Below are 12,336 nucleotides of genomic sequence, written 5' to 3'. Positions count from 1 at the left end.
TCCTGCTGGAGGACTGAGGGCTTCTCAGAACCCCTCCCCCCTGGTCAGGGGGCCACTGCTGACGGGGTGCCCAGGCCACGCCATGCTCTGCGGACAGAGTGTGAGGGGCCCCAAGCCGCTGTGGGTGTGGTGGCCCCTCCCAGCCGCTGGGAGACTGACTGGGACGTGGAGGGGGCAGTGGGTGCTCAAGTCAGGTCTGAGGCCCTACTTTTTTTTTTTTTTTTTTTTTAATATATTTTATTGATTTTTTGCAGAGAGGAAGAGAGAGGGATAGAGAGTTAGAAATATCAATGAGAGAGAATCATTGATCAGCTGCCTCTTGCACACCCCCACTGGGGATGTGCCCGCAACCAAGGTACATGCCCTTGCCTGGAATCGAACCTGGGACCTTTCAGGCTGCAGGCCGACACTCTATCCACTGAGCCAGACCGACAAGAGAGTTTTGGCTGAGGCCCTACTTTTTAAAAAAAAAAATATATATATATATTATTGATTTCAGAGAGGAAGGGGGAGAGAGAGAGAGAAATGTCGATGATGAGAATCATTGATCAGCTGCCTCCTGCACGCCCCACTCTGGGGATCGAGTCCACAACCAGACCGGGAAGGCGGGCCCTCGCTGGGGGCACAGCTCCTGGGAAACGGGGTATGAGATGGAGACTGGGAAGTCGGAGGCATACACAGGAGAGACTCTGCTGCAGGCCGAGCGGCCATTGCTACCACAGGAGCCACCAAAGCAGAAGCAGCTGCACAAAACAGCCCCAAAGTGACTGCTCAGGGGCAACTTATACACACGCTCCAACAAAGGCCTCGCCAGCCGTCTGCTGGTGCCACGGGGACATAGTCAGGCAACCATTGCCCTCACCTGCTCCGGACAGAGGGGCCGCTCACCTCATGATACTGCTGTGCCCTCACCTGCGGGCACGCGTGTGGCAAGCTGGCCTCGCTCACCCCGCGTGCTCTGGTGAGGGCTCCCTCCGCCCTGTTCCTGAGCCCATCGCAGTCCAGCCCAGTGACACGCAGGAGGCCTGCTCCCTGGGGCCCGGGGCAGCCTGGCCAGCCCTGGCTCCGGCTTTGGCTGGGGATGTGGCAGCCTGGGCGGAGGGGAGGACAGTGGGCTTGGGAAGGAAGGGGATGGACCACACCTGCTGTAAAGCCAGGCCCCGCGTCCCTGTGAGCACGGTCAGAGCCTGAGGAGGCGGGGAACTCCCTGAGCCCAACAGTGGTGATGGGGGTGGGGGACAGCTCTCACCTCAACCCAACAGCCAGAGAGAGAGGGAGAGAGGGAGAGAGAGAGAGAGAGAGAGAGAGAGAGAGAGAGAGAGAGAGAGATTGTGTGTTTAAAATTTTAGCTATTGAATAGCTGAGGGGCGCCTAGGTCACAGGGGTAAAAAGGCTGGAAATCTTATCACCCCAACTCCCTGGGTTTTCTGGATGGAGAGAGGCTTGGGCGGGGGGGGGGGGGGGGGGTATTTATAATAAACCGAGAGGGGAAAGGAGGCCGAACCAGCCAGGGAGCAGGGTTTCAAAGATCACACAATCGGACATTAAAATGGTGAAAACAGATTTTACTGGGTGAGGACTGACAGGGAAAGCTGGCATTTAAAGGGACAGTGAGGGGTGGGCAGGGGGGACAGTGGGGGAGGGGGAACAGTGGGGGATGGGGGGGACAGAGGGGTGGGGAGGGGGCCAGTGGGGGTTCCCCAGACTCCCAGTGCAGCCCAGACCCTCCCGGAGGGAGGCAGAGCTCGGTGAGGGTGCAGACACCGGCACTAGGTTTCCGGTGCTTTAGCCAGAAAAGGATACAAAGCTTCTTCACCAAACAGGGGGGCCAGGCATTGGCCCAGGAGGGGGCAGCACCCCTCCTCTCCTGGCCCTCCCCACCCTCAGTCCCTGAGCCGGAGCACAGCGCCCCACACCGGTCAGCTGGGGAGCCTCCTCCCCGGTAAGGAGCCCGGGCTCCACCGGACACACAGAGAAACCTGGCGAACGGGCCGGAACATTCTGGAAGGGCGGGAGTCCAGGCGGGCCAAGAGGAAGGCAGAGCGCGCAGACCTGGGTACCTCCCCAGGCGTCACCATGGCCGCTCCGGATGTGGCCCAGGCCGGGGTGGCCCAGGAGGGGGGGGCCCAGGCCGGGGTGGCCCAGGAGGGGGGGGCCCAAGACGGGGGGCCCTGGACGGGGGGGCCCTGGACGGGGGGGCCCAGGCCGGGGGGGCCCAGGAGGTGGGGGCCAGGATGGGGGCCCTGAACGGGGGGGCCAGGATGGGGGGGCCCTGGACGTGGGGGGGCCCTGGACGGGGGGAACCTGGACGGGGGGGCCCAGGACGGGGGGCCCAGGATGGGCGGTGGCCGGGCCGGGGCCGGGGCTGTGGGCTTCGCAGGAGCCTCCGGTGCAGCCCCCCGGGTGGCCGCGGGGCGGAGCCCGAGGACCGGAGAGAGAGACGCGGGAGCGCGGCCTCGGGCGGAGAGACTCGCCTGGGCCCTGGCTCCCAGCGGCGGGGAGACCGCGTTGGGCTGCGGGAGGCCGGCTGGGGGCCGGGGCCGGGGCGGGCCCGGGGGCTGCGGGCGGGCCCCCCTCCAGCAGGCACCCCAGGGCGCCCCGACCCTGGACGGCCTCTCTCTGCAGCCTGCACCCTCGCTCCCTCCCTCTCGGTGGGTTTAGGGTGTGTCCCGAGATGAACATCCGAGAAAGGATGGTCCTGACCAACCGAGGGGAGATGGAGAAGGGCCGCCCCGGATTAGACCCCATGCGCGGGAGGAGGCGGTGGCCACGCCCCTTTCTAGGGAGTCAGTTTCCCCTTGTAGTTTTTTAAAAATATATTATTGATTTCAGAGCCGAAGGGAGAGGGAGAGAGAGATAGAAACATCAATGATGAGAGAGAATCATTGATCGGCTGCCTCTTGCACGCCCCCTTCTGGGGATGGAACCTGCAACCCGGGCATGTGCCCTTGAGGGAAATCGAACCACGGGACCCTTCAGTCCCCAGGCTGATGCTCTATCCACTGAGCCACACCAGCCAGGACCCTTTGTGGTTCTTTTAAAAGGACAACGCGACACACTGCTTGTTTACATCCTTCACCCCCTTTCAAAACGCATTGTTCACTGTTGGAAGATAACGGACAAACATGATTTTTGAAGTATGCGTAATATCCCACCGGAGAAGAGGAGGTTTAGATGTGCGTCCTTTTAAATATACCGTAACGTGGCGATTTAAAAAAAAAAAAAAATCCTCGAAGCAGCGTCTGTGTCTGATTTTTAGGCTGAATGACTAACCATGAAATGGCGGCAGGCCTGGCTGCACACGCCGCCGCTCTGAGAAGTTTACAGAAGACGGGCCCGGGGTCCAGTCATTACCAGCCTTACCCTCGCTCCCAGAACCCTCCCACCCAGGGGGCTCACTGCAGTCTGCCTCTTGCCGTCCTGGTAATACTTCTTATTGCTTCAACATTCCTCAAAACATCGTTGTTTTTCTTTCTTCTCTCGTGGGTTTTTGTCTTTTATATTCTGAGAAAATTGCCCACTTCACCCCCCTTTCCAGCGATATCAGTACATAATTAGATGTGTTGCTCACTCATGATTATTTTCATTAACCCAGTAATTTACATTCCCTTCTTAATTCTCAAAACCTATTTCTGTCTGAAGGCTAAAATGTAAAAAACAAAACAAAACACCTGACAACAGAAAGTATCGGAAAGGTATAAGTCAGTAGGTCTTTCACACATTGCCGGTGGGATTGTAAATGGGTACAGCTATGCCAAGGTTCGGGTTCGATCCCTGGTCAGGGCACACACAAGAATCAACCGATGAATGCATGAATAAGTGGAACAACAAATCAATGTCTCTCCTTTCCTCTCTTTAAAATCCATGTCAAACACAGACTTAAAAGTTTGTTATTTCTAGAGTGAGCACTGAAAGAAAATAAAAATATTTTCTTCTATATTTTTATAAAGCTGCAGGACACTTGCCTCAATCAGTTTGGCTCAGTGGGTAGAGCATCGGCCTGCAGACTGAAGGGTCCTGGGTTCAATTCCCATCAAGGGCACATGCCTAGGTTGCAGGCTCGATCCCCAGTAGGGAAGAGGGGGTAGGAGGGGGGGCATGCAGGAGGCAGCCAATCAATGATTTTTTTCTCATCATTGATGTTTCTCTCTCCCTTTCTTTTCCTCTCTGAAATAAAAATATATTTAAAAAATAAAAAGGCTGCAGAACGCTTGAGATGACCCTGATCTGTCCAGGGTGCTGACAACTCACAAGCTATCCTGCCAAACAGGTTGGAAAGATTTGATGCTAATTATAAAATTAGCTACAGCGATTTTATGGCTTCCGGTCTCGAGAATTGTGGGTCTACACCAGTGTTTCCCAACCTTCTCTCATGATGAGAATCACCTGGTGGAGTTGTTAAACCACAGATTCCTGAATCCCAACTAAGAAGTGCTAAACTAGAATTTTTGGGAACATATAGGTAAAATTGTATACTTAACTAGTGCTCTAAGACAGATTTTATATACAGAGCACTAAGTTAGGTATGCAATTTTACCTATATGTTCTCAAAAATTCTAGTTTAGCACTTCTTAGTTGGGATTCAGGAATCTGTGTTTTAACAACTCCACCAGGTGATTCTCATCATGAGAGAAGTTTGGGAAACACTGCTCTACACTCTTCTCCCCACACCTCACCGTGGAGAAAATTAAATTGGACACATCCTGTCTTGAGCCCAGTAGACTAGAATCCCAAGGAGCCTTGAAAAGAGTTATGAAACTCAAAAAGAAGTACAACTAAACAATACCTTGGATAAGCATATAGGGACATTGGATTTAAAATTTTTTAAACAAAGAATTACAGTAATAGACTCACAACTCAAGACAATGGCAAATTCTGAGCGAGACCAAGGGAGCTGGGTAGGGAAAGGGAACACAAATAGGTGGGAAATTAATGGTATTGTTTTGGGTCTCAATTTGTGTTTGATTCATTTATTTTTTATTTTTATTTTTTATTTTTATTTATTTTTAAAAAATATATTTTATTGATTTTTTACAGAGAGGAAGGGAGAGAGATAGAGAGCTAGAAACGTGAATGAGAGAGAAACATCGACCAGTTGCCTCTTGCACACCCCCTACCGGGGATGTGCCTGCAACCAATGTTACATGCCCTTGACTGGAATCGAACCTGGGACCTTTCAGTCTGCAGTCCGACGCTCTACCACTGAGCCAAACTGGTTTTGGCTGATTCATTTATTTTTAATATTACACTTTAAATCCTAAGTATATGCCACATGTATCTTTATATGCTCCAAAATGTGACATAAAAGATAAAGATTAATAATATTAAAGGAATCTTGGGGAAAAAAGAGTTAAGCCTAAGGATGTGCTTACCCGGTGCTGGGAGATTTGGGCCACCCAAAGAAATGCAATTTTTGGTCTATCATCTCCCACATCTTTGTTACTATTGAAAATAGGTAAATTGTTAAATGTGCTGCAACAGCACGGCCAAGGGTGACCCTGAGTGGGGGCGGTGAAGGACTAAGAAAAGACAGACAAGAGAAGAAAGCTGGGTCTGGGTGGGACGCTGCCCTCTCTGATGGAGACCCAGTGCCACCGCCTGAAAGCCGAGTCTTTATTTTATAACCAGGTTTCACGAGGCAAAGTAAGGGTGTAATCAAGATATTTACAACATTCTCCTGGGTTCCGAATCTACTCAATGACATGCACCTGATCAAGCTTTGTTTCCTTGCTGCACCTCCTGCAGCCCATCTCAGCCACGTGGGCCCACAGGTTCAGACCATAGGTTCAAGCTTACAGCTATAGCCTTTGCCCTCTAAGCTGGGACTTGCCATGAGAGGACCATGCCCTCTCATTAGTCTGAGGCTTGAACCTGTCTAAGTGTAGTTAAAATACACTTTTTTTTTTTTTAAATATTTTATTGATTTTTACAGAGAGGAAGGGAGAGGGATAGAGAGCTAGAAACATCAGTGAGAGAGAAACATCAATCAGCTGCCTCCTGCCCACCCCCTACTGGGGATGTCCCCGCAACCAAGGCACATGCCCTTGATCGGAATCAAACCTGAGACCCTTGAGTCCGCAGGCTGACGCTCTATCCACTGAGCCAAACCAGTTAGGGCTATTTTATTCTTTTAATATGTTTTTATTGGTTTTAGAGAGGAAGGGAGAGGGAGAAAGAGATATAAACATGAATGATGAGAGAGAATCATTGATTGGCTGCCTCCTGCACACCTGTACTGGGGATTGAGCCCACAACATGGGCATGTGTCCTTGACCGGAATTGAGCCCAGGACTCCTCAGTCCACAGGCCAATGCTCTATCTACTGAGCCAAATAAGCCAGGGCCAAATTACTACACTTTTATATTGCAAATGACACTGTATAAAGTAATATAGACAGTATGGAAATTCTGCTTTGTCACTCGCCCATTTTATGAAACTATATGATCCAAATTGCTGCCTCGGTATTTTATTCTTATCTCCATTCCTGGAGCTAAGCACTTCCACCTGAGCTACTTGAGAAGAAGCAATTTTTGCATCATGTGTGATTATGGCCCTGGAAATTGTATCTCACGATTCCATTCGCTATTCATAATCTTCATAATGTAACCACTTGTGTAGAATTTTCATTTTTATTATGAAAATATAAAACAGACAATGTAGGGAAGACATAGTACAATGAACCCCTAAACTCTCACCCCCCAGAATGAACAATTATCAGACTTTTATGAATGTGTGTTTTTTTTTCTTTTTAAAAAAATATATTTTATTGATTTTATACAGAGAGGAATTGAGAGGGATAGAGAGTTAGAAACGTCGATGAGAGAGAAACATCGACCAGCTGCCTCTTGCACACCCTCCCCTGGAGATGTGCCGGCAACCAAGGTACATGCCCTTGACCGGAATCGAACCTGGGACCTTCCAGTCCGCAGACCGACGCTCTATCCACTGAGCCACACCGGTTTCGGCATGTGTGTTTTCATCTGGCTGGGAGTGCAGTGGCTGAACCCTGTGTTGGTCGCATCACCCAGCTGATTTTCCAAACGGCACATGAATACATAGTTTAAAACAGCAGGCATCCTATGAACTTCCTTCTGCAACTTTCCTTTTGTTTATTTTGTTTCTGTTTGCACCTAATAGTATGTCTTGGCTATCTAGCTACCTATCTATCATCTCTATGCAAGATGTACTACTGGGTTCAAAAAAGATACTGCATATCCATGTAGTCATAGGACTACGTCATTTATCTTAACAGATTCCTAATCGGTTCCACTGCATGGATTCACAGAGAGTGTGGCCGGCACGGAACAAGCTGCCACTGTCTCCTCTCTCAAGAGCATGGCCATTGCCTACTCCCTCACTGGCATCACCTGAGGCGAGCTCTCCAGCTTGTTATTGTTTTTATTGAGAGAGAGAGAGAGAGAGAGAGAGAGAGAGAGAGAGAGAGAGAGGGAGAGAGAGGGAGAGAGAGAGAGAGAGAAAGAGAGAGAAACATCGATCCATTGCCTCCCACAGGCGTCCAATGGGGATCAAACCCAAAAGCTTTTGGTGTGTGGGAAGACACTCTAACCAACCGAGCCACCCAGTCAGGGCACCATACTCATTTCTTTGCCCTCTACTTTTTATTTACCTCATGTCTCTCTTAAAATATATTTTATTGATTTTTTTACAGAGAGGAAGGGAGAGGGGGAGAGTTAGAAACATCGATGAGAGAGAAACATCAATCAGCTGCCTCCTGCACACCCCCTACCGGGGATGTGCCCGCAACCAAGGTACATGCCCTTGACCGGAATCGAACCTGGGACCCTTCAGTCCGTAGACCGACGCTCTATCCACTGAGCCAAACCAGTTAGGGCTCTCTCTCTTTAAAAAATTCTCTTTCCTGAGCTCATCTTCACATTATTCTTTCAGGGACAGTCTGTGGGTGTCAAACTCTCATCTCACCTCTTGAACGTTAGTTTGGATGCCGTGAGGATTTCTCGTTTCAAATTCTAGGCCGTGCTGGGCTCTGCGGCTCACCCCCCTCCGCGGGCTCCGGTTCCTGCTGAGGGCAGGGCTCTCCGGGGACGAAACACAAGATCATCCCGGCATCCTTACGTCTGACCCCCTTCCCCAGGGAAGGGTCCTCCTGCTGCGGAGTCCCACCCAGACCACAGAGGAGCCTGGCTAACGGACCCGCACGTTCTGAAGGGCAGGTGGCCCCGCTGACCGAGAGGGAGGTGGAGGAGGCACCATGGGCACCGGCCCAGGCGGCCCCTGCAGCGGAGCCAGCGGGAGAGGAAAGCCGCTCCGCGGGCCGGGGGGGCGGCTCCGTGCAGCTGGCCCGGGGTGCCGAGGGCCGGAGCCCAGGGCCAGAGGCCCCTCGGCGGCCTCTGCGGGGAGTGGCAGAGCCCCCCTGCCCCCACTTCTGCAGGGCTGGCGAGCTGGTCACAGTGGGCATCAACAAAACCCAGCTGGGATGCAGGAGGGAGGGCAGGAGGGCGGGCAGGAGGGAGGGCCGGGGTCCTGGTGTTGGGGAGGGTTCTGGGAAGGGGCTCAGGGACCTTTCAGGACTTGAGGTCTCTACTCCTCCTAACACCCACATGGCCAACACCGCTGCCTCATTTACAGGAGAAATCAAGACACCTGACTCCCGGCTCCTGTTCTCCCCGCGCCCAGAACGCGGGGCGTTTTCCTGTGTGGCCATCTGTTTCTCTTTCCTAATGTGACTGGATCCGCTGTTGCTGTTGTTTTTACAACGAACGTGTGTTTCCCTTACGACGGTTTACTTGATTGTAAAAAGAGGGAGAAGGGGCTGTCACGGTGATGTGCTGTTCCCCCATCACATGCAGATACACGCCTTAGGGCGTGTGTCCCTGTCGGTGACATGGGAGATCTCGGGCCTTTCTCCCGAGAGGGTGGGTGGTGTCACCTCGAGGGAGTGGGACAAAGAGTGGGGCAGGACCTCAGTGCTCTCTTTCGTACCCTTTAGAATTGCTTATGTGTATTTACAAGGAGCGGAAAGATCTTTTGGAATTAAAATAAATGTGAAGCCCTGGCTGGTGTGGCTTAGTGGATAGAGTGTCGGCCTGAGGACCGGGGGGCCCGGGTTTGATTCCGGTCAGGGCACATGCCTGGGTTGCTGGCTCAGTCTCCAGTGGGGGGGGCAGGAGGCAGCTGATCGATGATTCTCTCTCATCATTGATGTTTCTATTTTAAAATATATATATTTTATTGATTTTGTACAGAGAGGAAGGGAGAGAGATAGAGAGTTAGAAACATCGGTGAGAGAGAGTCATCAATCAGCTGCCTCCTGCACACCCCCTACTGGGGATATGCCCGCAACCAAGGTACATGCCCTTGACCGGAATCGAACCCAGGTCCCTTCAGACCCCAAGCCGATGCTCTATCCATTGAGCCAAACCGGTTTCGGCTCATCATTGATGTTTCTATTTCTCCCTCTCCTTTCACCTCTGAAATCAATAAAAATATATTTTAAAAAATAAATAACTTTGAAATAATTATTTGTGTTTTCACTCAATAATTCCACTCGTGGTTCTTACCCTAAAAGAACAAGCATATGTTGGCATAGATTCATGTGCAAGGATGTTGGCTGAAGCATCATTCAGAGCCTGGCAACCTAACCTCCCAGCCCCAAAGAATGGGCTAAAAAAGCTCTTATCTACTCTCCCAATTAAATGCAATACAGGCTTCATAAATCATACTTTTTAAAAATCATTTTGTGATCTGGGGAAATGATCTCCCTATAATGTTAATTTTGAAAAACAGGATAGAAACTTAAATACAGTCATTAATATACATAATCTATATCTGGGTGATATAATATATGTCTCTGAGTGATAGATTAGGAACAACTTAAAATTTTTCTTAATTTCATTGTAAAAATTTTATCTGCAAGAGAAAGCCAGAACGATTGGATTAAATAAATACAAAGACCATTTAAGCCTGAGAAGGTTCCTTAGACTCTCAGTCTCTCCTTCATACAGTGTTATCTGCAGTGGCTGGTGCCTCCAACCCCCACGCCCAACACCTTTCCCTCCAACTCCCTCCGCCCCTAATCCAGCCACCTCTGACCCTCCATCCTTTAATTTATGGGATTTCCACCATCCTAAAGCCTCCTCACATCCGTTCGTAACAATAAGGTCAGAGAAGGGAGGTTCTTGTAAGCGGTCGAGGGCCACGGAGATTGAGGAGCCTCGGGCCTGTCCGCTCTGCAGGGGGAGGAGGGCTGCAGAGAAGGGGCGGGCCTGGGTTAGGCAGAGCCCGGTGCCCATGTTGGCGGAGGGACACACGTCCATGTGAGCTGAGGGACAGCCCTGTTCCTGCTCCAGCTAAACAGGCAGCCGTAGGAACTATTTTTGATTCCCACCTACACCTGGCAGGATCCCTGTCCCTCTCCTGCAGGAGCCAGTCTGCCACGCAGGGCCTGAGCTGGGCGGCCTGTTCTCCCCCACTTACAGAAGAAGAAACTGAGATGCAGAGAGGAGGCAACCGTGGGTGACAGAGGCAGGCAGAGAGGTCAGCTCTCCTAAAAGGCCAGTGCTCTTCCCTCTGACCCTGACTCCCTCGGTGAGGAGGGGGGTGTGAAAGGGGAGGGATTCAGAAGTGTTTCTGCCTATCTGGGGCCCCACAGAACTGGCTGCAGGAAAAGTGGTCCTGGGCTCCACTCCCTTCCCCAAATATCTGCACTGTCCTCAGGGTAGCAGGTTCAAGGACAGTGCTAAAGGTTGGGGGGAGGGGTTCTCTGGGTCTCTGAGGACGAAGAGGTGGTGTTTATTGGGGTGCACACAGCCTGAGTTTGGAGATGCTGAGCAGCTCCCTCAGCCACGATTACAAAGTTATGGTCTGGTCCTGATACAGACACAGACACCCAAGTGGAAGTAAATGAAGGCAGTAAGTCCCTAGGTGCTCCATTATGGAGTGGGCTCTTTTTTGGGGAAATTGGGTGCCCTCTTGTGGACACTTGAGGCATTTCACTATATATATATTTTTATCCTCCAACAAGTTCCATGACCATTTCCACCACTACCTTCTCCAAACACCCACTCCACCGACACGTCATTTGAGGGGTCTCATCCTTAGGGAAAAAAAGGCTTCTGGGATCCAAGGTTGGATTTCAACACATGAAATTCCAATACAGTCTAAGCAGGCATTTACATAGCACTTGTGTGCTTTACAAATACAAATCCATTTATCCCTCACAGCTACCTTGTGTGGCAAGCACTATTATCATCCCTGTTGTAGAGATGAAGAAATCATGGCACAGAGAAGGTGGCACAGCCAGTCCGGATTCCAGACCCTCGGCCATGCTGCCCCTCACTGGTGTGGGAAGCTTCATACAGCCACAGAGGCACAGCAGAGGATGTGTGTGCAGGCAACAGAGAGACTGTCCCCAGACGCTTCTCTGATTCCCCCGAAGCTCACCCCGTACCTCCGGGGATGAATCCGTCCTGCCACGTGAATGGAGGGTCAGGAGATGTCCAACAACCTCCTTTCGTTGACCTTGTTGTTTCTTTCTATCACTTCTGGGAGGTGGAAAGTGAGAGAGGGGACAGGGCTGCACAAAACTTTGCAAATCATCTGAGGGAGAGTCAGAGTTCCCTAAGGCAATGTGGTCCCATCACCAACTGAGCCAGACACCAGTGTAGACACTACCCAGTCAGGTGGCAGTGTGGATGCCACTCTCCACCATCTTGGCATAGAGAGAGGGTCCTGGTGAGCCATCATAAGACTTGCCTCTCCTCTGCAACCTGGAACCTGGGGGCGTGTGGGGTCAGAAGAATCCCTTCCCATCATTTTACAGATAAGGAAGTGAGCTTCTTCATAAGACTCCCCCGCACCCCCCGCCCCACCTCAGCCATCACATGCCAGTTGGCAGTCTACTGTGGGTGTTGGGAGACGGTGATACAGAGGTGGAGGAAGACCAGCTCTCTGACCTTAAGGGAGTCTGTCTTGTAGAGGAAGGTCAGCTGAGTAAAACAACAATGTAATCCAGGGTGATGGGTGTGCAACGGAAGTGGCTGCTGCGGAGGAGGAGGCTGGATTCCGCTTGAGTTGGGCCAAAAGGTTTTGAAGGCGGTGCCATGATGACTGGTCTTGCAGGGTGGGCTGGATGCATGGGGTGGGGGTGGGGGCGGAAGGAGAGCCTTCCAGAGAGGCAGAGGGGGAAACAACAGGGCTAGTGCAGGGAACGGTGAGCGATTTTTCCCTGCCTGACACGGAGGCTGCCTGGGAAGAGGACAGGAGACCGGAGAGTTGGGGTCCGAGTGCAAAGGTCTCACTTGCTAGGCGAGTGAGTTCGGACTTGACACCGCAGTGCAGGCAAGGGATGGTGTCCAT

The sequence above is a fragment of the Pipistrellus hanaki genome, assembly GCF_964339955.1.
Source record: "Pipistrellus hanaki genome assembly, chromosome: 16".
NCBI lineage: Eukaryota > Metazoa > Chordata > Mammalia > Chiroptera > Vespertilionidae > Pipistrellus > Pipistrellus hanaki.
Note: the sequence above shows the minus strand (reverse complement) of the source record.